Below are 27587 nucleotides of genomic sequence, written 5' to 3' on the forward strand. Positions count from 1 at the left end.
GCTTTCAAATGCCATAGATTTGACTTTTCAACAGTGATGAATAGATTGGAGAATATTAAAGTGCAATAATTTATCTCTGATTAGGTTATTGAAGAAGATTCTTGCTGTACTTACAAATGCTTCAACTTGTATCTCTTCTTCCATGAAGTCATAATTACAATGTCATTAGTAAAATTGTCAGTATAATACGATATTCTTTACCAAAGCCTATTAAAACAATATTATAGAATATATGGGTGTGTATATCACTTAAAGAATCTAAAATAAATGATTGCGTTTTCTGAACCTAAAACTATTGATTTGAAAAACATACTTGAAACTGGAACTGTACCTGAGAAGATTGATTGTTTAACATAGCTTTAAGGCAACTAGATGAAAATAAATGGGTAAAAATATATTCACCTCGTAGCTTTCTCTTGGGTTCATCTCTGTTTTATGAATTGAAACCTCCTTGCCACCTCCTTCAATATACGCAGCAGCTCCCCATTCCACACAATTTTCCCTGTGTCCTCATGTCATGCCTAAATTATTCATTCACTTCATGAATAGAAAGAAAACCTCTTGTCCTAAAGCACTTCTGATTTTTAAAAAATAAAACGTTTTTTTCCTAAATAAATATCTTTGGGTTTTTTACGTTAGGGTAGTGAAGCTCTTGGACATACATTGTGATTGTACTGCTTTACATCTTATTTAACTTATTCATATTTTTGCACATTGTTACCTCCCTAAGATATGTAACTGTCTTCTATAGAAAAGAGAATACATTTATTGAAGTATTTATTATATGATCAGTATGTACTAGTCATTATGTTAGGTGCTGTATATTCAGAGAAGAAAAATGACACAATCCCTTTTCCACAGAGCTCACAGAAATCTATGTGAGGAAGCAGGCAAAGGAACCATCCTGGAAAGAGGGGCAGGTGCTGGAAGAAAGGTAAGCACGGTGTGCTACGAGGGCACAGAGCAGAGTGGCCAACTCTGACTGGAGATGAGTGAAAGATCCATGGAGGAGAGCAGATATAAACTGATTTTGAAGGATGAGTAGGAAGTGGGGTGTTTGGAAATGCTGGTCAAGGGAAGGAAAATTTCAGAACTGCAGTGCTATCCGGCATGTCCTTGTATCCCTGCAAGGAGAAGAAATTGAAAGGCAGTGAAAGGAATTGATGTTGAATATATAGGCAGGGCTCAGATCATAAAAGATCACGCACGCTAAGCTAAGGTTTAGGGATTCCTAAAAAAAAGAAAAAGAGAAAAAGAAAGGAACAAGGCAACTATTTAAAGGTTCTAAGTAGCAAAATCAAAAGGAAAAATCATTTTAGATCAAACATCCTAGAAGTGTGGAGAAGGATTAGAGAAAGACTGTGATGGGAAAGAATTGTCAGGAGGTTTTTGCGTAATCCGGTGGCCATGGGGATGCTGAAGGAGGACAGGTTGGAGAGATATTGGGAAGATTGAATCCACATAAGTTTATCACAGATATAATCTGGATTTTAAGGGAGAATAAATCAAGATAGATGCCTGCTAGTTCTCTTCTTTGTATATCTCAAAGGATATTTATGCTGTTCAATGACAGGAGAAAAGAATTTGATGGCAGAGCACAGGGTAAGCGTGGAGATCACTTTAGCTCTCCCATGTTGAAATTGTGATAAGACCTTCACATGGAGAGATCCAGGAAGTTGAATGTATGGGCTTGGGGCTCAGAAGAAAGACTTAGAGGCTTAGAATTGAGCGGCACTATTTTAACCTATAGAAAAAATAAGATTTCCAAGGGAAAATGTGTGGTGAAAAGATAAGAAGCCTGAGTATAGAAATCCGTGGAACATATATTTGTAAGGTGATGATGAAAGACCCTGTAAGTGGCTAGAAATAAAAGAATAACCAGAAGAAAACTCTTGTCAGAAAAAACAAGGGAGACAAGCATATTCTGGTCCTATCTCTTGCAAGTCCCAGAAAATAGCTGCGTGTGTTAAAGATACATTAATTAAGTTGTATATGTAATGTGAATATACAGTTAAATATGTAATAAAATATATAAATTACATTATTTGAATAAATATGTGACATGGAAATCAAACAAAATTTACTTTATAGGAGAAACAGAGTACCCTCCATATCACTGATTGCCCATCACACATGGACCCTAGATTCTACTGAACTTTAGCTTTGCAGTTTGATAAAGCCTTTTTGCTTGTATTTCATTATTGGGAGATCTCATAAGCAAGCCTCTGTTTCATGGCTCCACAATAAAAGATGTGCATTTATTTAATCATGCTCCCATCTTTGGGGAAAAAAAAATCTATCAATGTTTGCTGAAATTTTGAAAAAGGAAGTACCAAAGGAGCCTTAGCTTTGTTATGGTCACATTCTACTTATCTCAAATTATCTTTTTTCCCTTGTTCTGTGTCCTTGTCTTTTAATTATTCCAGAGGCATTATTTTCTAAGGAAAAGAGAGGTCCAAAAATACTAGGCATGGATATTTGCACTTAAGCCTTCATTTTACTATTCAGGAGAAAAAGCAGAGGTGTCAACTAGTAAACTATTGTTTTCTGGTGAACTTTTGTGAAGACTTCACATTTCTTTACTACCATCCTCATTTGCACCCACAATTGCAACTTCAATGAGCTCATTAAATGCATACGTAAACCCCTCCTCTTAGGAAAGTCATTGGTCACAAATTAATAACAGCATCAGGAGAGGGTGTGGAGAAAATGGAACCCTCATACACTGTTGGTGGGAATGTAAATTGATACAGCCACTATGGAGAACAGTATGGAGGTTCCTTAAAAAACTAAAAATAGAACTACCATATGACCCAGCAATCCCAGTACTGGGCATCTACCCTGAGAAAACCATAATTCAAAAAGAATCATGTACCACAACGTTCATTGCAGTTCTATTTACAATAGCCAGGACCTGGAAGCAACCTAAGTGTCCATCAACAGATGAATAGATAAAGAAGATGTGGCATGTATATACAATGGAATATTACTCAGCCATAAAAAGAAACAAAATTGAGTTATTTGTAGTGAGGTGGATAGACCTAGAGTCTGTCATACAGAGTGAAGTAAGTCAGAAAGAGAAAAACAAATACCATATGCTAACACATATATATGGAATCTAAAAAAAAAAAAATGGTCATGAAGAACCTAGGGGCAAGACGGGCATAAAGACGCAGACCTAGTAGAGAATGGACTTGAGGACACAGGGATGGGGAAGGGTAAGCTGGGACGAAGTGAGAGAGTAGCATGGACATATATACACTACCAAACGTAAAAGCCGCATAGCACAGGGGGATCAGCTCGGTGCTTTGTGACCAGCTAGAAGGGTGGGAGGGAGGGAGACGCAAGAGGGAAGAGATATGGGATACATATATATGTATAACTGATTCACTTTGTTATAAAGCAGAAAGTAACACACCATTATAAAGCAATTATACTCCAATAAAAATGTTTTAAAAAACCCCAAAACAAATTAATACCAGCATCAATAAGCTAGTATAAAATTGAAATAAAAATGATTAACTTATATCTTTCTAAAATAGAATAAAGAGGAATGAAATTACTAAATGATGAGATACTGTGACACATTGAAATATACTGTAAAAATGACTGAACTGTCATTTGTCTTAGGAATTTCATGTGTCTAAGTAATTTTGTATTTAATGGACATCTTTCCTCTCCAAGTTTTTTTTTTTTTTATATACTTAAACAAAAATATAACTGTTAGCACCTTAACAGCATTTCTCCCTTAGTCCACGGGTATGTATTTCATTGACTCAAGGAAGTAACAAGAGGCTTGTTCACATGTTAAAGTGCCCTGGGATCATTAACATTCATCTTGTCAACCACCAGAGATGGGCACTTGGTTAAATGATTCTAAATACATAGGATCCAGAAGTGCAATAGTGCAGAGGTAGCAGAATACCTCTTTAAAGATTGTAGGATCTGATGACTATATTGTTAATGGTGGTTTGAGCTCATAGAATGAGAAGCACATCAGTATTTCAACACATATAATCCCTGAATACTATCCACTGTCTGCATAATTTTCTGTTTATTATCTCCTCCTCATAAACTTCTAAATTTAGGAAATATGTCTTCTGTGCCCAACATTTCTGCTCAGATAAAGGAAAAAGAAGAAACCCTAATAAATAGTATAATTTCATAAAGCTCTTGGACATTTGCACAGAGCCTACTAGTAAAAGAAAAAAGGGGAAAGAGGAACGCTGCCTCTCTAAAAGCATCTCTGAAATACAACACAAAAGTCTCCGTTGATCTTTGGATAGAAAAGTAACCTGAGTAACGTGACTAAAATATCTGCAAACAGAACGCTGTTGTTACATGTTCTCCTAGGTACACAGTAAAAGCAGGACTACTGGAAGCACACATTAAAAAAATAAAAAGTAGCCACAACCACCTTTTTAGAAATAGCTGCTCTTGCCTTATTTTTATTTTATCATGATTCTCAAACTGTGGGATTAAACTATGGGAAATCACGTAGAGGAACTTCTGAATGCATTAAAGAGAATATAACCATAAAATCTAGTCCAGTTTATTATAAATTCTATTTTTAAAACCTTAATGGACCTGTTAATGTGTACTAGAATTCCTTAGGTCATTATCTTGCCTCAACTTTCCTCTCACCACTTTGTTTCATCTTTCACTGGGGTCCTCATCACATGAGCCCCATTATTAATTAACCTTCTTTCCTTTCAATTGCTAAATTCATCCTATACTATTTGAACATTCAAACACTAAATTTCAGAAAATAAATGATCAATTTATTAAGAAAATAGTTCTGCTTCCAATTTCAGATAAATTCTGTTAATTTTTGAAATAGAGGAAATGCAAATTTATCCATTCCTTTGCAATTCTTCATTGTTTAGGCTATTATGGAAATCTTTAGAATGTCATTTTTCTTTTTTTGAAACCACTTTTTAAAAAATATCTGTTTATTTATTTGGTTGTACCAGGTCTTAGTTGTGGCATATGGGCTCCTTAATTGCAGCATATGAACTCTTAATTGCGGCATACATGTGGGATCTAGTTCCACGACCAGGGATTGAACCCGGGCCCCCTGCATTGGGAGTGCAGAGTCTTACCCACTGTGCCACCAGGGAAGTCCTGAATGTCATTTTTTTTAAAGTGTTGTTTAATGCATAAACAAGTATATAACTTTAGAAAATCAGCCACCAGCCTGACACAGATATTTCTATCTCTCCAAATTGCCTTCTTGTTCTCATTCTCATTTCATTCATAACTACAAATCTATATGCTGGTTTCTAACCTCAAATTTTATCCTAATTTTTCTGTGTTGCTACATAGGCTTCTAAACTACTCATTATTGCAAGGTGGGATCTCTGGAAGCAGACCCTGAGAGTTTGAAGTGTTAGATGTTTATTAGGGATGAACGTCTGTAAAGTTCAGGGGAAGGAAGCAGCCTTGCACACAAGAAAAACTCAACAGTGAAGGAGTCATGACATGTCTGCCAACTGGGCAGGAAGAGCTAGAGTGAGTATTGACTGGCAGAGTGCCCCATATTGGGCCAAAATGGCTCAGCCATTCTACCTCTGTCCTGCTTAGTCACAGGACTTGGGCTCCTCAGGAAGGGCAGCTTTTTGAAGCTGAGGCAGACCGTGAAGGAGCAGTCAGTAGGCACTGCCTGCTGCCCGCGCTCCCTACACACGGGCCATGCATCTGCACGTCTACCTCACTCCTTATCTTTTGATGGCCAGTGACAAAAACCAAAGTCAAATTAGCCAAAATTCATCCTCCAGCTTCCAAGTTCTAGTCAATGTCAAATATCACCTGTCTTTGTTTATAAGAGGTTAAGTGCATTATCTTATGATTGACCCTTTATTTCATAAAATAGAGTGAAGATGTTTAATTGCCATAAAGTATTACCACCATTTATAAAGTCATTTTTCTTTCTTTCCTAAAGATTTCTAGTCAATGGAAAATCCTTTCAACTGACCTCTCCTCTTCTAGAAGAAATTATGCATGGGAATTTATTTTTTACAAGCTTTCATTGACACCTCAAATCAGTATCTGAGATGTGCTCTATGCTAGAGAAGCTTGTGCTTCAAGCTTTGTCTTGGCTAGATAAAGAATTTAAAGGTATGGACCAATTTTTGAATAAGGATGAAAATTCTTTTTTTATGTGCAGTTACGAAAACATGCCTTTGAAACATCTTGCCAAAGGCATTTTTGTCTTCTGGTTGTTATAGGAAAACATGGTCATCCCAAAGGGGTAAAAGTAACCGAACTGTGTTCGACCTTAATCAGATTCACAATCATGTCCTAATGTAATTTGTCCTAATCCATTTTAGAGAGAGACAACCATTTATGATTCCCAGAGACGTGGGAATAAATGTGGCTTTATGGAAGTCCCCTGGGTCTTCTATATACTATATTTACCAGTTCATAAAAAAAGCTAATTGCATTTCTGAAAGGAAGGCTTTATGGATGAAAAGTATATTCTAATGCAAAAGCCCTACCTACTCAGGCACCCCACAGTCACATGGTACTATCTGCTGGCTGTCCACAGATTGTATTTTGGATCACAGTAACTTATTTCAGAATAAGGAGTGCACACATTACTGTATTACCCTGATCACATGTGTCAATGTTTGAGAGACAATTCTATTTTTTTACTGGAAAAAAATAGGTAACACTTAGCATAATAATCAGTTACCCTGTAGTAAAATAGAAACTGATTGATCCCAGATTTTTTTTCTTCCCGATGCCTTGGAAGATAAATACATTAAGTGACTTGTTAAAAGAAAAATAATTCTTTTTTTTAAAAAAAAGACCCACGGGCTTCCCTGGTGGCACAGTGGTTGAGAGTCCGCCTGCCGATGCAGGGGACACGGGTTCGTGCCCTGGTCCGGGAAGATCCCACATGCCGCGATGGCCGCTGAGCCTGTGCGTCCGGAGCCTCTGCTCCGCAACGGGAGAGGCCACAGCAGTGAGAGGCCTGCGTACCGCAAAAAAAAAAAAAAGACCCACCATATTTTTGTGTCTGAGAAACGTGAAGCTATTATAGAGAATGCTGCCAAGGGTAATGAATGTACAAGTTTATTTTTCAATGAAATCCTTTTCCGTGGATTTTATTTTTCATTACAAACATGTTTTTACAAAAACAATGTTTTCTATAAACAGAACTGGCAATAGATGACACACTACCAAAGCAAGCCAGAAATGTAAATAATCAAAGAATTTTTATTTACTTTTCTGCAATAATCATGAAATCATACTGACCTAACATTTCATCATTTATTTATTTTTCGCCTGATGTATTTTTTTTTCTTTATCTCTGGTGCATTCTGATGTTCATCTGTTACTAAATTAACTCCACTTCGCTCTCCTCTGCCAAAGGTGCTGTATCTTTTCATGTAGTTAAGGATGTAATTTCACAGGCCGAGCAGTGTGCCTTATGGATATGGTAAAAATAGTATAATTGTTCACGGTTGATAGGGGGTATGATCTTTGACAGTGTCTGGGAATCAGCTCTTCCCTCAAAAGTATGATGAATCATGAAGTAACTGATTGACAGATATGAATTTGAACTAAAACAATAATATCTAAATTTAAATAACACAGTATTTCTATGTATTCAACATAGCTTCTCTGTGCCATGACTAAAGGTGTATGTAGGTCTTCAATTTGTAAATTTTGGCCATAACTTTGGTCAACCTTAGGGCTTACATTTCAGGACCCTGGACCTCTGCACACTTTTTGGTAAATGAGCATTCTCCATCTTGCCTCCCCACCCCCTACTTACATTATCAAAGAAATACCTTAATACTTCATCTAGTGTTCTTCTCTCCACCTTCCTCCTTTCTCTCAAGAGTCCCCAGTGACTTCGTGGGAGATAATTATGCCTGTAGCTCAGGGACCTAAAGTAATCACCAGGCTGGGCATGAAAGGATGCTGAGATGCAAACTGAAGCACCAAGCAACAAAGACTCAGTGCAGATATTAGGAAAAAGGAATAATTATAGCAGTTACTCCATTGGCCTGATTTCTGCCAACCTACAGGATATAGCAAAGAGGCCAAAGCGTAAACACCACTTAGTATTACTCAGAATGACTCATGGACATTTGCTATTCAGGACTGAGTGGAAGTCTTTGCCCAAAGATATGTGCTGTGGTAACAAAGCTTCCAGAGAAGCAAAGCAAATCTCATAGACTTTTGGGCTCTTATTCAGTAGAATATCAACTTCTCTCTGTGTCTCCCTTTAAAGTTTGAAGTTGCCATAAGAAGCTCTGTTCAGAAAAGCTGAATCATAAAATATCACGTAAAGTCATGAAATGCCATTAAGATGAACAGTTTATCTCAGATGATTGGAGTCTAATGCAGCTGAGAACGCGACTGGCGGTGTGATTGTTGAATGGGATGCTGGCATTCACACCGTCACAGTCTATAACGCAAATTCCCACCAGCCTCCTGATAATATTTGCTTTTCAGGGGCCAAATGAAATAGCACAGAATCAACATAACTTGAGAAACAATTATGAGTGCTGTAATAAGAGGAAAGCTACTATGTCAGAAATGTAGCAGGCATCATCCATAAGATATGACAAGGGAGAAAAGAGACGTTCTCTGGAAGAAAGTTCCAGATCTCCCAGGACTGACTCCATATGCCTAGGAAAGCCTGGGCTTATACATTTTTCCTGGAGTAATTATTAATTTCACTCTAAAATGGAACCAGTTTAGACCAATGTCATCCTAGCTTTAGTCCACTTGACATGACTCAAAAGTATCAGAAAGCAGATTTATTTTGAGCTCCCTTGATTCCTCTGGTATTGCCACATGTGCTTCTTGAGGGATTTGTATTAGCTGTATTATTTAAACAGAAGAATGCAGTGTGTTCTATTGGATGATATCAATATACAGCAATGCACGTGCTTCATTGCGTAAAGGATCATTAATAAGAAAAATAATGTAATTTTAAATCCTGACTTTTACTACATTTCCAGCAACATTTCATAAACTATACAAAGTTCCTGGGAAAAGGGTTCTTAGAAGTGAAAACTACAGAATTAAAAAAAAATTTTCTAAACTATAAATGGGCCAAATTGTTCCATTGCTCCAACATGTAACATTCACATGGTTGAATGGAATAAGCAAAGTTATCAGATGAACTGTCCCATGTCCCAGTTGGCAGCTTAAGGCACTGAATAATGGAATCCACTGAGTACTAAATACGTCAATTATCTATTTAATTTAGGACATTCATGGACTGTCATAATTGTTCTGAACACTGGCAACTTCAACTCAGGAACAAGGTTATAGTATTATATAATGTTATGAGTCAAAAGGCAACTTTTTCTGGTTTTCTTTTCAATAATATTTTTGTCCCACACATATGCATGCATTTTGCTCAAGATGGTTTCCTTGGACAAGGAATCTAAAGCCAGGTTCATTCACGGTTGCCAAATGTGACCATAGTGTACTGTCTTCTCTCTTATTACCAATTGTGAAACCATCTGCATTGATTGTTTAACTAGATAAAAATATTCATCTTAAGCAAAGTGAGCGACACATTTTTGGGGAAGTTTTAGGGGACAGAAGCTGAAGTCCTATATAATTCTTGTAGTCAACACTGCTGTTTATAACAGTAGCTAATAAGCCATTTGACGCAATATGTGAATAGGCTTTGTTTCCTTTCTAACAATTCAGATTGGGATCCACATGGCTAGATTACAACAACAACTCTCTTGAAGCTGAAGCTGGCTGCCTTGGTTGAACCATTCCCTAAACAACTAAAGTGCGTTTGTACTTTAAGTTTTCTCTGCACTACGGTTATTTATTATTAAATGATATTAGGATGATCTGGGGCCATAAACCACAAGATTTAATTGCATGGGTTTTTTTTGTAATATGCAATAGTCTTGGTACCTGTTATCAATTCTTTCTTTCACTTAAGGCAGAAAATTACCAGAGAATAAATGAAGTAGCTCATTTCATTTAATTTAGTGCTTTAGATCCTAATCCATAAGAGAAATGACTAACTTGTAAACAATTTGTTTTCAATTATTTTGATTTTGAAACTTAAGAGAAGCTGTCACAATGATTTCCAAACTGTTTTCTCCAAAACAACAAGTGTAATTTTTGATACAATTGGGCCCAATTAGAAGCATTGGAAAATAAGAACGGGACTGGGAAATTAGGTCAGCTGAATGGTCCAATGGTTATGATAAAATGTTGTGCATGAATATTTTCAAAAACCTCCTGGAATAACTTGCTACACAAATGAGTTCCATGAAATGAATCTGAGAGTTTCCTGAGTCCTAATTCATTTCACTTGCTACATATGGATATGAACTAAGGCAGATTTACCTTAAACTTTCAAGGAAGAGGAAAGATCCAGGCTTTTTTCCCAAACCCTTTTGATACCAATTTAGCCAATGAAGTCAACTGGGCACTCAATTCAGCAGGAAAAATTACTCGAATTTAGAAATAAACTAATAGAGGAGGCCAAGTAAAATAACTGAACTCATAATCCCACAGACATTCAATTTGAAGCTGAAGTGAATATTCCTCAGATAACTTCAAAACTTGATTAAATATCCAAATACATCAGTTTTGATCATTCAGCCTCGAAACTTAGTTTCTAAAATGCTAATGTGCTTTACCTTGTATACAGTAATCATCCTATTCTCTATTTCATGCTGTATAGCATAGTTGTAGCAATAGAACAAGGTAACTATGAATTCCCATATTGCATCATTTATGTATTATTTATTCATTTATTAAGCATCTATTGTATGTGAGCCTCACTCTAGGGACTGAGGATAAAATGATGGATAAACAAAAGCTCTGCATAAAAATTTTTAGTCAGGCCAGGCAGATGGGCAGTTAACAAAATAGTAACCATAGCTTTAATAAGGATTTCGACAATGGATGCCAAGGCTACACCGGGAGTACAAAGGAGCACTGCACCTGGTCTGGGATGGAGGCGGGGTAAGAGGAGGCTTCCTGGAGGAAATGGTATTAACGAGAGACTTGAAGGAGTTTGTCAAGGACTGAGGGGGGGGACGTAGACACAGCCCCTCAGTTAATTGTTCTTTCTAGATAGATGTTCCTCATCTCAGAGTTGCAATAACTTAAGGAAGTTGTTAAAACCTGGTATCCCCAGGCCATATCCAGCCTTGGTATAGGTATGCTAGCCTACGGTTACAGTTGTTGTTTATAAATTGCATTGATCACAACATTTAAAAGTTGAGACATTTTATGTAGAAATCCACGATTTTGGTTTCTCTTGAGAAATTGGAAGCTCCGGAAATAGTGAGCTTGCCTTCCTGAGTAGCAGCTAATGTCTTTAGACCTTATTTGAGCCCTCAGTACACCACAGCCCCCGTCATTCTTTACTAATCCTCAGAATTGAGGCTGAGTGTCAACAAGTATTTCATTTTTTACCCCATCAGTTTCACTCATGTAGGCCAGTTTCCTAGCCTCTGTAGGCATTTCAGCGTGTGCCCCAGGCTTAAAGCTACTCCAGGTTTTGAGTCAAGGAAACACCTAATATTTCATAGCCTTTTGGGTGTTTAGTTAGGCTGGTTCTTCTTTACTACAGGGTGTAGAGATGTGGATTTAGTCTCCAACATTTAATATTTAATTCTCAATTAAACTGCACATAATTTGCTTAAACAAGACACATGCTCACATCCACAAAGTGTCATTTTATGTAAAGGGATATGCATGAACTATAAAGAAAATAAGATTTAAAAAAGAATTTGAAACATACTCAAGCTTCACATATTTGTACTCTGTGAATGATTCTCTCAATCCCATCCAGGCCAGCCAGGTTCATTGAGGAATTTTTTGAGGCAGATAGCAGAAACCCTCACACTTGGATGTTCAAATGAGAAATATGAAGGACATCTCAAGAAGAACAATTTGGTAAAGGCATCTGGACAGCACCTAGGGGCACATGCACATACAACTGAGAAAATAATAATATTGCAGCCTTAATGAACTCATTCACCATGCAGTACACTCTTCAGTGTCTTTTGTGAGCCCTTAAACTGTACGTCAGACATTTGGAATTAAATTGAGAACCATGGTGTGAGAGAAGAGGGACACTTCAAGTTTACACTTTTTCTTGATTGTTTAATAAGAGAGGAATAAGCAAGTGCTATCCAAGGGAGAAAAACAGTTACTGGCTAGGAACTCTGAATTCCTGATACAAAGCGGGTCTCTCTTAAGTATCATGGAAGATATTTGACTTGAATTGAGTACAAAGCACTATGAGTCACTAGAAAATAGTGAATGAGCAGCAAAGGGGAGGGAGTTGTGGTGGAGGGGAAGAGGGTGGGGAATTACTGTCCTTGCAGCAGAGGAGGTTCAGAGGAGGGCAGTTTTACCCACAAAGCACTTGGGTGGGGCAGGGGGGGCAATGAAGAAGGGAGGAGGCCATATCTTCAGTTCTCGGGCTGGATAAGGTTGATTGGCACACAGCATCTATTCCTACTTCCTTTCTGTATTCCTCTGTGCTACAGAGATGAAAAGCTAAAACCTGCATTTCCTAGACTGTCTTACAACCAGGGTTCTGGCTAGGAATGAGGTCTCTCTAATTAGATGTACCGGCAAAAGATCCAAAAGGTAAGAGTGAGGCAGAGACTATCTCCTTGATGTTGATTCTGACAACCAAGGAAGACGATGGAACGTGGGTGTTGAGAGACATTTGCAAAAGCCAGTCTGAGCATTACCAGGGCTTTCTGATTCTTACATTGCACCTGTTTTGTCTTAGAGTAGTTCTAGAGTTGCCTTCTTGTTTCCTGCTACTCCATTCTCTGTAATTATTTCTGAAAGCCCCTTTTTGCTTAAAATATCTAGAGTGATCTCTATTTTCTGCACTGAACTTAAACTAATATAGTCCTACTTCCAGAATTTACAGATAACAGATGGAAGCCAAACACTTGGGTAGTTGCCTATAAGGAGTTGGGATGGCTTTGGTCATTGTTTGGGAAGATCTGTCTGTAAACAGCATAATGCAGGTCTTTAGTGTGGAGGAGAATACTTCAGAAGAAAGGGCTACCAGAAGTTGGATGCTGCCCCAGACAAACAGTCGAATATTGCAAGTTGTGTTAGGGCAGCATATAGTTGGTAAAAAGAAAAAAAAAATAAGAAAAAATTAGACTAAAGCGTCACTCACTTAACTAAAATAATGTGTTGGCAGTAGGGTAAAGGGAAATTTAAAACTGAGAAGACTTAAAAAGTATTTCAGGCCCTAGGTTGAACCTGGCAGAAGAGATTAGAGAACTAAATGAAAGCAATCTATAATGGTTAGTCTCTGGATTCCATATCTAGAGGCATGATCTAACTCTAGAGAAGTGAGTGACATACAACCTGACAATAATAGGACCGGCTGAAGAATTAGATTTGTACTGAGATTACGGGTAGAAAAGCAATTCGGGGGGCTAGTTCCTAAGCATATACGCTCCGGCCTATTTCAGTGATCAGTCTGCAGAGACTGCATGCAAGTCTGGTATTCCAGAAGGAGTTAAGGTGGTGCAGGCAGGGCAAGAAGTAAAGGGATATTGAAAGAAGAGGGACACTGAGAGAAGTCTTAAGGAACAGGAAGAGGAGAAGAAAGTATGGGGGAAGAAGTTTATCACTTGTAATTCAAGAGAATTATTCAAATTTATAGCCAGAAGTCAACTAAAAGATCACAAAATTGAGTGATCTCACTCCCTACAATAAGAGAGAATGTCCTCCCAACCATTTATAAAGAACTGTGGTAAATACCTTGAAAGGATACAAGTCTAAATTATAACCCTCAGGAGAACACTTTTGCCTAAAATCTTATTATCCCCATTGAACTTAGGGGTCCCCGTTCCAAAGCAGCACCTCTGCCATCAGCTATGGGGCCTTTTCTGTGAACAAAGCTGGCTGGCGGGTTTGCTAACCTTCTGTAGTGTATCCAGTCTGCCATGCCCACCGTCCTGAGCCATCTATTCCCACCTATTTTCTATAGGCCAAAGTCATCTTCTAGCCTACAAGCAGCCGTCCCATCAACGAATTAAGACAGGCTCAGGTATCCTTGTCAGCATGTTAAATCCTAAGTCTCAAAAAGTACCCAATAATAATAATCTCTCCTCTATCCAGCCTTACGTTAAGCACCTCCTGTGTCAACACTCATTCATTGTCGTCCATATTCTTTCTGTTCCTGCCAGTACATACTATTCAGGACCTGGGAATAATTTGGTGAATACTCCATTTCTTCCCAAGGAGGACCAGTGAGAGCAGTGTGTAATGAGGCATCTACTTTACGTGAGGTCTTTGTGGACCTTCCACGCAGAGGACACCATTTCTAGGATCCAGGCGATTCCTAGGATACCAGATTCTCAAGTGCACCACACAAATGTCTTTATTTTAGGTCTCAAGGATCTTTCTTTCTCTATTAGCCCTGACTTTAATATGGAAAACTTTCCAGGGCTGTAAATTGATTATGTTTGTTAACTCCACCACCAATGATCAGATCGTGGGTCTGACTTCATTATGGTCCGTTCTTGATGTGCAGGATAAGGGTCTCTGTAAACCCTGACATGAGGTCCTCTGACTTGCACAGTGTACTCTGACGTGATAGTTGGATGAGCATATCATTACCTTTATCAAGGTTTTTATAGCAACTAACAAAACTCGGCCAACTCAGTGATCCTCACAGTGACTGTCTAAGAGCTGACGCCTCCCCTTCATCTGTACCCCCATTGTATTCCAACACAGGTGAGAGAGCTAGTCATTGTGATACAGGAGTTTTCCCCACCCTCCTCATCACCAGGATAAGACACTGCTGCCATCCTATCAGTGGGTGACCGAATTCCAGAATGCCATTGTGAGGGTCGGCTTCCTAGGATGCTATTTCAGTTTGTGTTCTGTCAACATCAGATGTTAAGTCAGGATTTTGGTTCATACAGTTCTTTGAGAGCTGTCACAGGAAGCATGGAGATGTAGTGAAGAAATCAGGAAGGGAATGATGTCAGAATAAGGGGGTTATCATTATTGGGGACTAAGCTTAGACCCACCCAAGACCCTTTCAGATACTAAATAGAACGTATCTTAGATACACCCCACAGAAGCTCGAGGAAGCTGGTGTATTTATCCACCAAACCCCATCTCTCATTTCTTGAGGACTACTCCTGGGGCTTAACTCCCTGAAACTTCTGGCTGTTTCCATAGCCGGAGAATACTCTGGGGCAGGAGAACGCAGGAAGCCTCTGGCTTTGAATAGGACTGTCTGCCAGTGCCTTTGAGGGTGAACTAAAGGGATGTGGGTGGAGTATTAATAATGCCCGCTCCCGCTAGGAAGCTAATCATCGATGAAGAAAAAATTACAGTCTCGGTCAGCTCACAGTTATGAATGCTCTGGGGTCCTTCACAGTTTGGCAACATAAAGGTTGCTTAGCTGACAGACTAAAATATTTAGCATAATCCTAGGAATCCCTGCAAGGTCTTTCTTTACAATATAAACAAGCTGAATATAGAGAAAGTGAACAATTAATAGTATAGAAGGCATCTGAATTGGAGCTCTGAGTTACTCTCAGGATGTGAAGATGGGCTCTTGCTTGGGACTATAGATTCACTGAAAAATGGATACAAGATATGTTCTTACAGCAACAAAGAATGAATGAAAGTAGAGAAAATGAAGCATTTTAATGTACTATTTAAGCTACTACTCTCTTTAGTATATGTCCTTCTACTACATGCATGTACATTTATATGTGTATGTCAAATATGTAAAATATATACATACCTATATGATGCACACTTCCATTACAAAACCATTTATATATGTGATTTTCTGTGCTTTTTATAAAAAGTAATTTTGCATGATTCTTATTAGATCCAAAGCATATTGTTTAAGACTCAAAGCCCCAGATGTGATGATTTCGACTTTCTCACCGTCTGAAGATTTATGATCCACTAAAGGGAACTAGATAGATATAGATAGATAGATAGATAGATAGATAGATAAAAAGATAAATATAGAGAATATAAGTTATACAGTTATACATCATTAAAATATGAAAATGTCTTATGGCAGTTCAGATGATAATGAGGTTACGTGGATTTTAGCTGAGCATTAAAAGAACAATTAGAATTTGGGTATGCAGAGATGGGAGGGGGTGGGGAGCAGATACAGACTAAACACTCCAAGGGGCGGAAACAGCTTAAGCTATGAGTTCAAAGACTATACCATTTAAAATAACAACAACAACAAGCTTTGTATTTCAAAATTTGTTGTCCTAGGAAATACTGTACAAAATTCGAGCTGAAATATGCCCTATGGTCAAATGCTTATCTCTGGTGTTTCTTTAAGGTTCAGATGAGATAACAGATAATGTGTATATTGTACATAAGTACAGTAAAAGGTTAGTGCCAGTGAAACGGCCACAAGGGGTATTAAAATAACAAATGGCTGAGGGGTGCTTCTTTACCCCTTCTGCCTGGTGCACCTAGTTAGCTATTGGGGTGAAACTCAGGAGCAAAGTGGGGTCCATTGCTGGTTGTTGTCCCTTTCTGGCTGATTTCTCTTTTGACCTTTTGGGGTTCAGGCTGTTCTCAGACTTCACTTGCATGCCCTTTTCCGCTCTCTTTCTAGTTTAGCTCTCAGTGTTTCCACAGCAGATTAATGACAGCTAATAATATCTGATATATCTGGACATTGCCACATAATGAGTTGCAGTCCCACTGGGTCCCAGAAGTGTCACCACTAACAAATTCACCAGACCTGCACATAATTAGCATGTGCAGGGAGTGATCACGCAGTAAATCTGCAGAGGCACATGGATAGCCCAGGAGAGAACATATAGGGGGGGAAAAGCCCCTCCTTATCATGCCTCACTAAATATACGTTTCTTGGCAAGAATATTTTCTTGATAACAAACTGTGGCTGGGTTACCTTTACAGTAACATTATTCCTTCCATGGCTGATAGGCAGAATTTCATTATGTCACTGCTAATGTTTCAATATTTCTGCAAAATGTCACCATATGTAAATTAAGAGAGGTTAGGGTTTTCCTTGCAGTTTCCTTTAAAGATGCACAGCCCCCTTTTCACAGTAGCCTCAGTGCTTACTTTACACACTTTTTGATTGGCTGGAATATAGTGACGAAATACACAGAAACTTTGCCCTCACCTTACCAGGACTAAATGAAACAACACACATACTCACAAACATTGCCTTAAAAGCTACAAAGAGGGCTTCCCTGGTGGCGCAGAGGTTGAGAGTCCACCTGCCGATGCAGGGGACACAGGTTTGTGCCCCGGTCCGGAAGGATCCCACATGCCGCGGAGCAGCTGGGCCCGTGAGCCATGGCCACTGAGCCTGCGCGTCCAGAGCCTGTGCTCCGCAACGGGAGAGGCCGCAGCAGTGAGAGGCCCGCGTACCGCAAAAAAAAAAAAAAAAAAAAAAAAAAGCTACGAAGACAACATTTACTAGGAGGAGAAAATAAAAAGGAAGAAGAGAGACTTCCCTGGTGGCGCAGTGGTTAAGAATCCACCTGCCAATGCAGGGGACATGGGTTTGAGCCCTGGTCCGGGAAGATCCCACATGCCCTGGAGCAACTAAGCCCGTGCTCCACAACTACTGAGCCCACATGCCACGACTACTGAGCCTGAGCTTTAGAGCCCATGAGCCACAACTACTGAGCCCACGTGCCACAACTACTGAAGCCCACGCTCCGAAACAAGAGAAGCTACCGCAATGAGAAGCCCACACACCACAACGAAGGCCACAACTAGAGAAAGCCCGCACGCAGCAACGAAGACCCAATGCAGCCAAAAATAAATAATAAGTAAATAAATAAATTTATTTTTAAAAAAAGAGGAAGAAGGAATCTAGAAACCCACTGTGCACTTAGTCTAATTATCAACTTGGAGACCTATTTCTCCTACGATAAAGCACTTACATCCACATGGAAGTTTTAAGATTTGTCTCAACAGTCAGAACAAAATGGGAATGTATCAGATTATGTTTGGTGTGGTGCAGGGCTGCCCTTGATCTTTCAAACCCAGCATGCAAGTCCACATTAGGGTAAGGCAGGCTCCTAGAAAAGTGGAAATATGGCTGTGGAAATAAACCTGGTGGGGGAGACACTTCTGGAATTTGGGTCAACCCTTTTCCTACAAGAATATTGTTCTGACCCTGAGCCAGAAGGCCAAGGTCATCACACAGGGAAGTCTTAAAAAACAAGCTGCAGAAAGAGCATTTCTGCACTGTGTCTCCGGGAGACGTGCTCATGGAGGTTCTTGTCCTCTTTCACCTCTGATTTGGGGTGTGTGGCAGTTGGTCTTTGTATTTTACACCTCACGATGCTTCCAGCAGCCAGAGGGATGGAGGAAAGGTGTCCTTCCCAAGCTGGCATTCTGGAAAGACAGTCCCAGGTGCTCAGGATGGTACAGTAGGCAATCAGCACCTGTAACCTTATAATTACCCTGCAAGGTGATCAATAAAGACCCTGAAGACAGAGGCTCTCCTTTACCCTTCAATCCACTGTACTCAGGCTTCTGCCCCTCACCCTACTTAAGCATGACATTAGTGACCTCCAAAGTGGTCACTTTCAGACCTTTTTTGATTTTCATGTCCTATATCTTCAATGGGCAATAATATCCCCACACCTGGCATCAACTATCCTTATATCTGCTAATTCCCAAATGTAGGCTTCCAGTTCATATCTTTCTCATGAACTCAAGACCCATTTAACCAATGGTCTATTGAGTAGCTCCTCCTGAACAGCTCAAAGTCTTCTCAACCTTAATGGGTCTAAATTCAACATCTGTGTCCGCCAGTGCAGCCCCGACCCCACCCCTGCTCCTCTTATATTGAAAAATGTGATAACACCTCAAAGTACCCCGTGTCCAAAGCTATTGTAGGCGTCATCCTTCCCCTCAACCTCGTACTCAGTCAATGACACAATTTTCTTAACTGTCTTTCACATCCAGCCCCTTTATTTGAGATGCGCACTTCATTACCCTTCCTTTCTCTCCTGGATTACAGAAGACATGCTGAAATGGTCCCTGATTCAGGTCTTATCTTTTACCAGTCTTTCCTCATTTGCTAGCAGAGTGATCTTTCTAAAGCCGAATACAGTCATGCTATTCACTTACTATACACCCTTCAGTGTCTCCCCAATGCCAAAATAATCAAACCGAAATTCCCAAACTCCTTGAAATAGCGCCCGCAATCCTCCCTGCCTGGCTTCTGACTGCCTGACTCAGCAGCTTTATGCTTCGGTCGTGGTTGTTGCTGTTGTTATAGGAAGTGCAGAATCTCAGGCCCTACGTCAGTCCCACTGCATCCGAACCTGCAGTTTAAGAGGATCTCGAGATGAGTTGAATTCATATTTAAAGGCTGAGAAGCACTGATGTGGCACACTGGTTCCCAAACTTGGCTGCCCAGTGGGATTCCTTGGGGAGATTTGAAAAGAAATGATGCTTGGGTCCTATTCCCAGAGATCCTAATTTAAGGGGTTCTTAGATATGACACCAAAAATATGATTACCAAGGAAAAGAAAGAAGTTGACAGAATTGGACTTCATCAAAATTAAAAACTTTGCTCTTTGAAAGACAGTATTAAGAGAAGAAAGACAAGCCACAAACTGGGAGAAAATATCTGTAGATCATCTATCCGATATAGAACTTGTATCTAAAATACGTAAAGAAGATTAAAACTCAAAAAGAAGACACCTTAATTATAAAATATGGACAAAAGTCTAAACAAACACTTTACCAAAGATGACATGTGAATGGCCAATAAGAACATGAGAAGATGATAACATTATTAATCATGAGGAATGCAAGTTAAAACCATAATAAGATGCCACTACACTTATATTAGAATAGTTAAAAGCAAAAAAAGATAGACTTCACTAACTGTCGGCAGTAATGTGGTAGATGGAACCCCTGTTCACCTCTAGTGGGGATGCAAAATGGCAGACCCGTTGTGGTGTTTGTCAGTCTCTTAACACATTAAGTGTATACTTTCCACATGACTTAGCCCTTCTATGTCTAGATATTTACTAAAGGGAAAAGATATATATATATATATATATATATATATATATATATATATATACACACACACACAAAGACTTGTACTTAAGAGATCATAGTTGCTTTATTGTAATAGCCCAGAGCTGGAAAAAAAATGAAATGTCCATCAGATGAGTGAATAAACAAGTTGTGTTATATACAGAGCACTGCTCAGCACTAAAAAGGAATGGATGATTGGTACTTGCAATAACATGGATAGATTTCAAAGTATTTGTGGGGGGTGAAATAAGGCCAAACAGAAGAGTATACTGCATGACACAATTTATGTAAAACTCTAAAGAATGGAAACTAATTTACAGTGATATAAAGCAGTGCTTGGTGATGGGAGATAAGGAGGGCTGGGGGAAGGGCTTACAGAGGGATCTGATGAAACTTTGGGGGCTGGTGGATATGTTCACTAATTTGACTATAAGGATGGTTTTACCAGTGTAGACATGTGTCAAAACTTAACAATTGCGCATTTCCTTTTTGGGGCCACACCATGCAGCTTGTAGGATCTCAGTTCCCTGACGAGGGATTGAACCTGGGCTACGGCAGTGAAAGCCCAGGATCCTAACCACTAGACCACCAGGGAACTCCCCAACAATTGTGCATTTTAAATATACACAGTGTACAGCATGTCAAGTATATCTCAATAAAACTGTTAGAAGAAACCACAATGCCCATGTTAGATTAAAGCAGCTTTATCTTTTGCTTTTTCTAGGAATTAAATATACTAAATTACTTTCCCACTGTGTTACATGTCTCCTTGCATTCACAGGGGCCCTCTCCATGTGAGTTCTGTCCAGAAAACTGTTTTGTGCAAAGATTCAAATCAGTGGTCACTTCCTATGCGAAGTCTTCCTGGCACATCCTTGAGTAGCTAGAAGGGCTTTGTTTTTTATATCCTCCTATATTTATAATGATTATGCCAAATAAACCTTTATGCATCTGCCTCATTTTAGATGGTGAGCTTCTAGTGGGAAGGAACTTAGCATGATTAATGTAGGATTTAATATTTGGCAGGTGCTAAAAAATGTCAGTGCACAGAAAAAAGTGGATGACATTGGCCTGAGCCACAGCATCTGTGAATAACTAAACTCTGGTAATGACAATAGATGTAGGGTTGATGGGTAGGGTTCAGGATACCATAGGGTCCCCCTTAAATACTGGAAGACATTAAGAAGAAATTTTGTGTGTGTTTTCTAGAAAGTTTCTTTCCTCAAATCACCAAGGTGACTCAGTAATAAGCACTTCTTTTAATTTATGTTTTACTTTTTTATTTTTTGCGGTACGTGGGCCTCTCACTGCTGTGTCCTCTCCCGTTGCGGAGCGCAGGCTCAGCGGCCATGGCTCACGGGCCCAGCCGCTCCGCGGCACGTGGGATCCTCCCGGGCCAGGGCACGAACCTGTGTCCCCTGCATCGGCAGGCGGACTCTCAACCACTGCGCCACCAGGGAAGCCCAGTAATAAGCACTTTTATCTCCAGTTCCCTTCTCCACCTATTGTTCCCCTCCCAGATGTAAACACTAGCATGGCCAACCTTCACAGCAAAAGGAATGCTCTATATACTGTGATGTCTTTCTCCTGTTTGCCAAACAGAATGCTCTCTTCGGTTTTCTTTGTATATTTAAGTCTTAGATGTCTTTCAGGGCACAAACAAAAGTCTACCCGCTCCATAAAGCTTCCAAGTCTGTCCATAATGAGTTCTTCCTCCTCTTGATTCTTTAGAGTAATAATTACTGTATGGCTTGAGACTTACATGCCAATTAAAAGAAAAGATAATCAGCAATACAGAAGGGTAAGTGATTCCTTTAGCAAGAAGATTGTAAGCGATCAAAATCAGAAAATACTTATTAGTCTCCAATCAAACCATGCCAGCCCCACCTGCAATGTCATGCACAGAGAATTTTTGAGGAAATATACAAACAATACTTCTTTGAAAATGTGTTCCTCCTTTAGTGTCATGTTCAAATAAACATGATGCTTAAAATTGTTAAAAAAAAAAAAAAGACAAGGACAAGATTTTTTCTTCTGAAAAAATCTGGATTAAAAAAGAATTTATTTTCTTATTGTAAATGGTAAGAATGGCAGATAGATATATAAGTCATTTAGTAAATGCATCAGTTGTAAGGTAAAATCACCCTTCTGTTCGTCTGAGTTCAGGAAAATAGGCAAGGATTTGTCATGTTCTTTCTGGTGAGGAAGAGAAACGTTCATAGAAAGTTAATGAACAGATAAATTCTCAGCTCTTGAGATTATTTTGAATTATTTGTAAATTATTACCTATTATCTATTATTGTTATTACTTAATAATAATAATAATAGCTACCATTTATTGAATGAATATTGATGCCAAATACTATACTAATAACCACTTTATATTTTTAAGCTTATTTATTCCTCACATGGTCCTATGAAGGGGATTCTCAGGAAGCATATTTATACTTGCCAGTTTAATTTGATCCAGTTTATTCAGATTAATATTTTTTAAGGATTCCTTATTCAACCAGATTTCCAAGATAGAAATTTGGGGTCAAACTTGACACTCCCCACTACCTCAGATGCCCTCCTAAGTTAATCGATTGCAAAGTCCTGTCACTTGTGTTTGCTCCTTCTAGTATCTCTCATGAAAGTCTACTCCCCCCCCACAACCCCGTGTCTCCACAACCACCACTCTGGTTCAGGCAGCCACTAGTGTACCTCCCCCTTAAGCATTCTTTTCATATGCACTCTTCACCACTCTTCAGAGAACTCTCAAAACAGCATCCCAGGGACTTCCCTGGTGGCGCAGCAGTTAAGAATCCGCCTGCCAATGCAGGGGACACGGGTTCAATCCCTGGTCCGGGAAGATCCTACATGCCGTGGAGCAGCTAAGCCCATGCACTACAACTACTGAGCCTGCACTCTAGAACCTGCGAGCCACAACTACTGAGCCACGCGCCACAGCCCGTGCGCCTAGAGCCCATGCTCCACGACAAGAGAAGCCACCGCAGTGAGAAGCCCATGCACCACAACGAAGAGTAGCCCCCGCTCGCTGCAACTAGAGAAAGCCTACGTGCAGCAACAAAGACCCAACACACCCCCAAAAAAACCCCCCCAAACCCCAGCATCCCAAGTAGTCATTTTCCCTCAAAATATGACCACATAGCTCCTAACACGGTGATGAAAGATTGGAATTAGAAAAATACCCAGCCGCTTGCATGAAGGTCATTATCTTCATCATGTTCTTGACCACGGCCTCAAGGAGGCTACATTACAGAGATCCTTTTGAAGCAAAAAACAAACACAAAAAAAAATGATGACGAAAAAGTGAACAGTGTTATTCATCTCAGGCTATAATGAGTAAATATTCCCGTGATGAATGCAGTCACAGTCAGTGTTCATTGCATCAAGCATCACAACACATCAAGCCTTACTTGAATAAACTCATGTGATCTTTTCCACAACCATGTAAGGCAAGTTCTTTTGTTAATCTTCTTTTACAGGTGAGGTTACTGTAGTTCTGACTTATTAAGGGACTTGCCTAAGGTCATGTAGCTACTAAATGGCAGAACTAAACTGGAGCCCAGGAATGTCACTCACTCTAGAGCTTTAGAGCTTCATAGAGACGGTGTGGGTGGTTCTCAGCCCCACCTGACTCAGCACTCTATTTAAATCGGCTATTTTGTAATTCCTCCTTCATCATCCTGAAATGAAATTCATAGATATTATAAGATCCCTAAAAATGCAATGAAACATTTAATACAAAGCTGTAAGTTTAACATAAAGGTGTAATAAAGAGAAAATATTTTACAGTAAAATAACGTGCATTTTATTATGTAAATACTCGGCACAACAATATTAGAAGACATTACAAAGAACTCAGGTGTTTACAGCTGAAGTGCCCTGAATGAGACAGCTTCAAAGGTAAATGATACAGATGGTCTACACTGGTGACTTAATGAAGGGTAGTACTGCAGTCAAGTGATATGATTTTCTAGAATGGTGAACAGATTATGGTAATTTTCCAAGAGAAGCAAAGTGACACCTTATCTCAAATTTTGCGGCAGTTGTATTCCTAGAACGTCCGATGTAGTTTAAAACTGGGTTAAAAAACATGACAAAAAACAACAACAGCAATGACTTTTATTCACATGCTACCTGAGCTAGCCTCTAGGTTCAGATGAACAGATTTCCATCTACATGAATTTCCAGCAAGACTAACAGAAGTCGCATGATACACAGGCAATTCCTTGTAGGGCAGGACAGAACCACACCATGTAGTGATAACTAAGTGTCTGGCTTCTGCCCACTCAACGCTACCAGCACCCCTTTAATCACTGTGACAACCAGCAGTGTCCCCACAAGTATCCTAAATGTCCCCAGGCATGGCAATGCCCCATTGAAAACCACTGTATGTCACGATAGTCACTCTCATATAAACTCATGGAACATATGCCTCTCGATAAACAAGAACCAAATTTCTTCCTTTCAACTTGGAATTTCAAGCTGATTAATCATACATACACAGCATTGTATTATCTAAAATAATTACCATCTATTGTACAAATGGCATTAACAAGGAATTGAACTTTAACTAGACATTGATACTACAGAGAAAATGTACCTCTTATTCAGAGACCACCATTACATTTGGGATCCAAGACGTGCCTTTGGAATAGAATTGATAAAGTCTAATAATCGATAGATATATACAGCTAATAAAGAGGGACAGGTCACTTAGAACTTTTTGGATGTTTTATATTTCCAATTAAATATAATTTTTGAACAAATGTATAACTTTGAAAGGTTAATTATTTCAGACGGCTCTGCCATGCTTGACTGAACCAATATCATTCAGTTTGATCCACAGAAAATTTCATTTAGCAAAGTCATTCTTTCATAGGTCACGTCTCTTTATGCTTCCTATGAAAAACCATGTATCCATTATCTTGAAAAGTAATGTTGTCTCTTGTTTCTGTTTCATATTTACAAATACATGTGTGTTTATATATGTATGTATACATTTATATGCATTGTATAACTGTAACAAAAAGACTGTAAATAATTGTGATTTTGGTGTACAGTTAAGAAATGCCAGGAACTACTAAATGCCAAGAACTTTATATAATTGCTTCCTTCCATCCTACCAACAGCCCTAAAATGTGAGTCTCAGTAACTTCAATCTGCGGATGAGGAAACTGACACTCTGAGAAAGTACGTGGTTCCCCCAAGTCCACTGGCCAGGAAGCACACAGACCACAGTGCCAACCCAGGTTTGGCTGACTTTACAGCCTGTCCTTTTTCTACTAGACTATGTTGTGTCAAAAAATACAATAATCCTTAGTGGGACTTGAGATACTAACTCATCTCCCCAAAGGTGAAATGAAAAGAAATAGACCCCTTGCAGGGAAACCCCAGACCCCAAACCTGCATGGATGATGTCCAACCACTTGCCTCCAGCTACCTGGAAAGAACCAGAATGCTCCAAGGACAACAGTTTTCAGACTGGTATTCTAAAGCCCAAAAGAGAATCTGAGATGAGTGGTCTTACTCTTTGTAGTTCAAAATGTAAGGTATTAACTGTTTAGAACTTTGAAAACTTTGGTTTGGAAATATAGAAAATGAAGAAAACATTAGGATTCCAAGTTATATGTACCCAATGATATACATAAAGGTAGAACTGAAAATGCCCCTGTGTTTATATTTCAATAACAACAAGGAAAGTAGCTTTATTGAGCAGCTACAATGTTCCAGCTTCTGTTCATATTTTAAAACTGACTGATATCTCAGAGGAAGCCTCAGAATTTGGTGCTATTTTATGCATTTTGTGGATGCAGAATTGGGGTTTAAAGAAGCTAATTATTTGCTGAAGGTTACACAACACAGCAGAACTGGGGTCTGAACCCAAATTTACTACTCCAAAGCCATTGCTTAAAAACAGAGAATCATGGGCAATTGTCTTTCTCTGCACTATTCTCTTAGTTTTAAAGGGTCTTATATTACACTTCTAATTGAAAATGATTCATAACTGTGTATTTTATGTAAAATTAAAAAAGAACTTTACATCTCATAACTGACAACAATTACTTAGGTCCTACATGAAATGTAAAACAGAAGGCTATATACTCATTAATCATCCATCGAACCTGTTTCAAGGAGAAAGTTTAGTCTTATTAATCCTTGATAAAAAGTGGAATTGATATCCACATTTTTAGGTTGGATAATGAAAATTTGTTTTACAAGTACTAATTAATAAATGCAAAGTTCTTAGAATCATCTCTGGCACATTATAAGTACTCATAACTGTTAGCTAAGGCTGCTGTTATAATTATGTAATGAGATCTCAATCTGTGTTCCTTCTTGTTTTGGAAGATGACTTTCCTGAGTTGAACAGTTGTTGCCTATTTCTTCCCATTTCAAGAAACTCTCTGTGCCCTAAATAAAACAATGATCCTTTAAGAAATCCTAAATAGTCAGACACTTTTAAGCTCAAAAGCCAAACTCGTGGGAAAATCATAAGTCACAAAATTTAACTTGTATTCTATAGACAAAATGACTGGCTGATTGGCAGGGTATTTCACAGAATTTTGGCAAGTAGCAAGTTCTCTGAAAAGAATTTCAAGATGGCTTTGCCATCCCAGGGTCCTAAAATATAAAAGCACACAAAGTGGGTCTTTCTTCTGATAAAAGCCACATATAAGAAATAGACATAGGATAATATGCTTGGAATGTGACCTCATAGCAAAAGTGCCTTCTTTTAAATCTCAAGTTTGTAATTTTGAAAACAAAATGCATCATTTCACAACAGGAAACCACTGGGGATGATGAGGGGCATAAAATATGTTCAAACAAATTCAGCTTATTTAATGTTTTGACTCTTCCATTTTTGTTTCCTTCTCTTGAGCATGCAGTCCTTTGTTTATAGCTGTTGCACAGGAGAAAACAAGTGCCTTATGTGCATGAGAGATCCATCATATGCTTACCTGGAGGAAATTAAAATGATACACAGTGTAATAAGGCAAAAGGAATGTTGAGCAATTATTCAGGAAATCGGATTGGCCAATGAAAGGGCAGTAATTCCTTAGATATTCCATTCTCAGTGAGATCTTGTTCTACCCTCAGAGGTGTGAAAAAAAAAAACCTTGCCTGTAGAACCCCCATGGGAAGTCAGTGCAAATCAGTGCACTTCCTCTTTTTGTTCTGCATAAAGGACCTGAAAGGCAAGGAACAGGTGTCACAAGAGCTCCCTGAGAGCATATAATTGTTACTACTAATAAGAATAAATGGAACCTTTGCATCTATAAGTAAATCATGGGAGGTATGTATTTTTTCTCAGATTAAAAAATCGGTAAGTATCAGGGCATTTTCCTGGGAGTAATCACTAGCTAGAGTTCTGTTACTTGGATATGGAACAAAGTCCAGACATTAATCCTGAAGAAATTCTCTGCCTCTCGGTCATGGATACGGATCAACATGTGGATTATTGCTCACCCTTGGATTCAGGGACGACGCTGCAAAGACACCAGTCTGGGGGCAGAATTTAAAACAAAACAAAACAAAAC

This window comes from Stenella coeruleoalba (genome assembly GCF_951394435.1).
Source record: "Stenella coeruleoalba genome assembly, chromosome: 10".
In the NCBI taxonomy this organism is placed as follows: domain Eukaryota; kingdom Metazoa; phylum Chordata; class Mammalia; order Artiodactyla; family Delphinidae; genus Stenella; species Stenella coeruleoalba.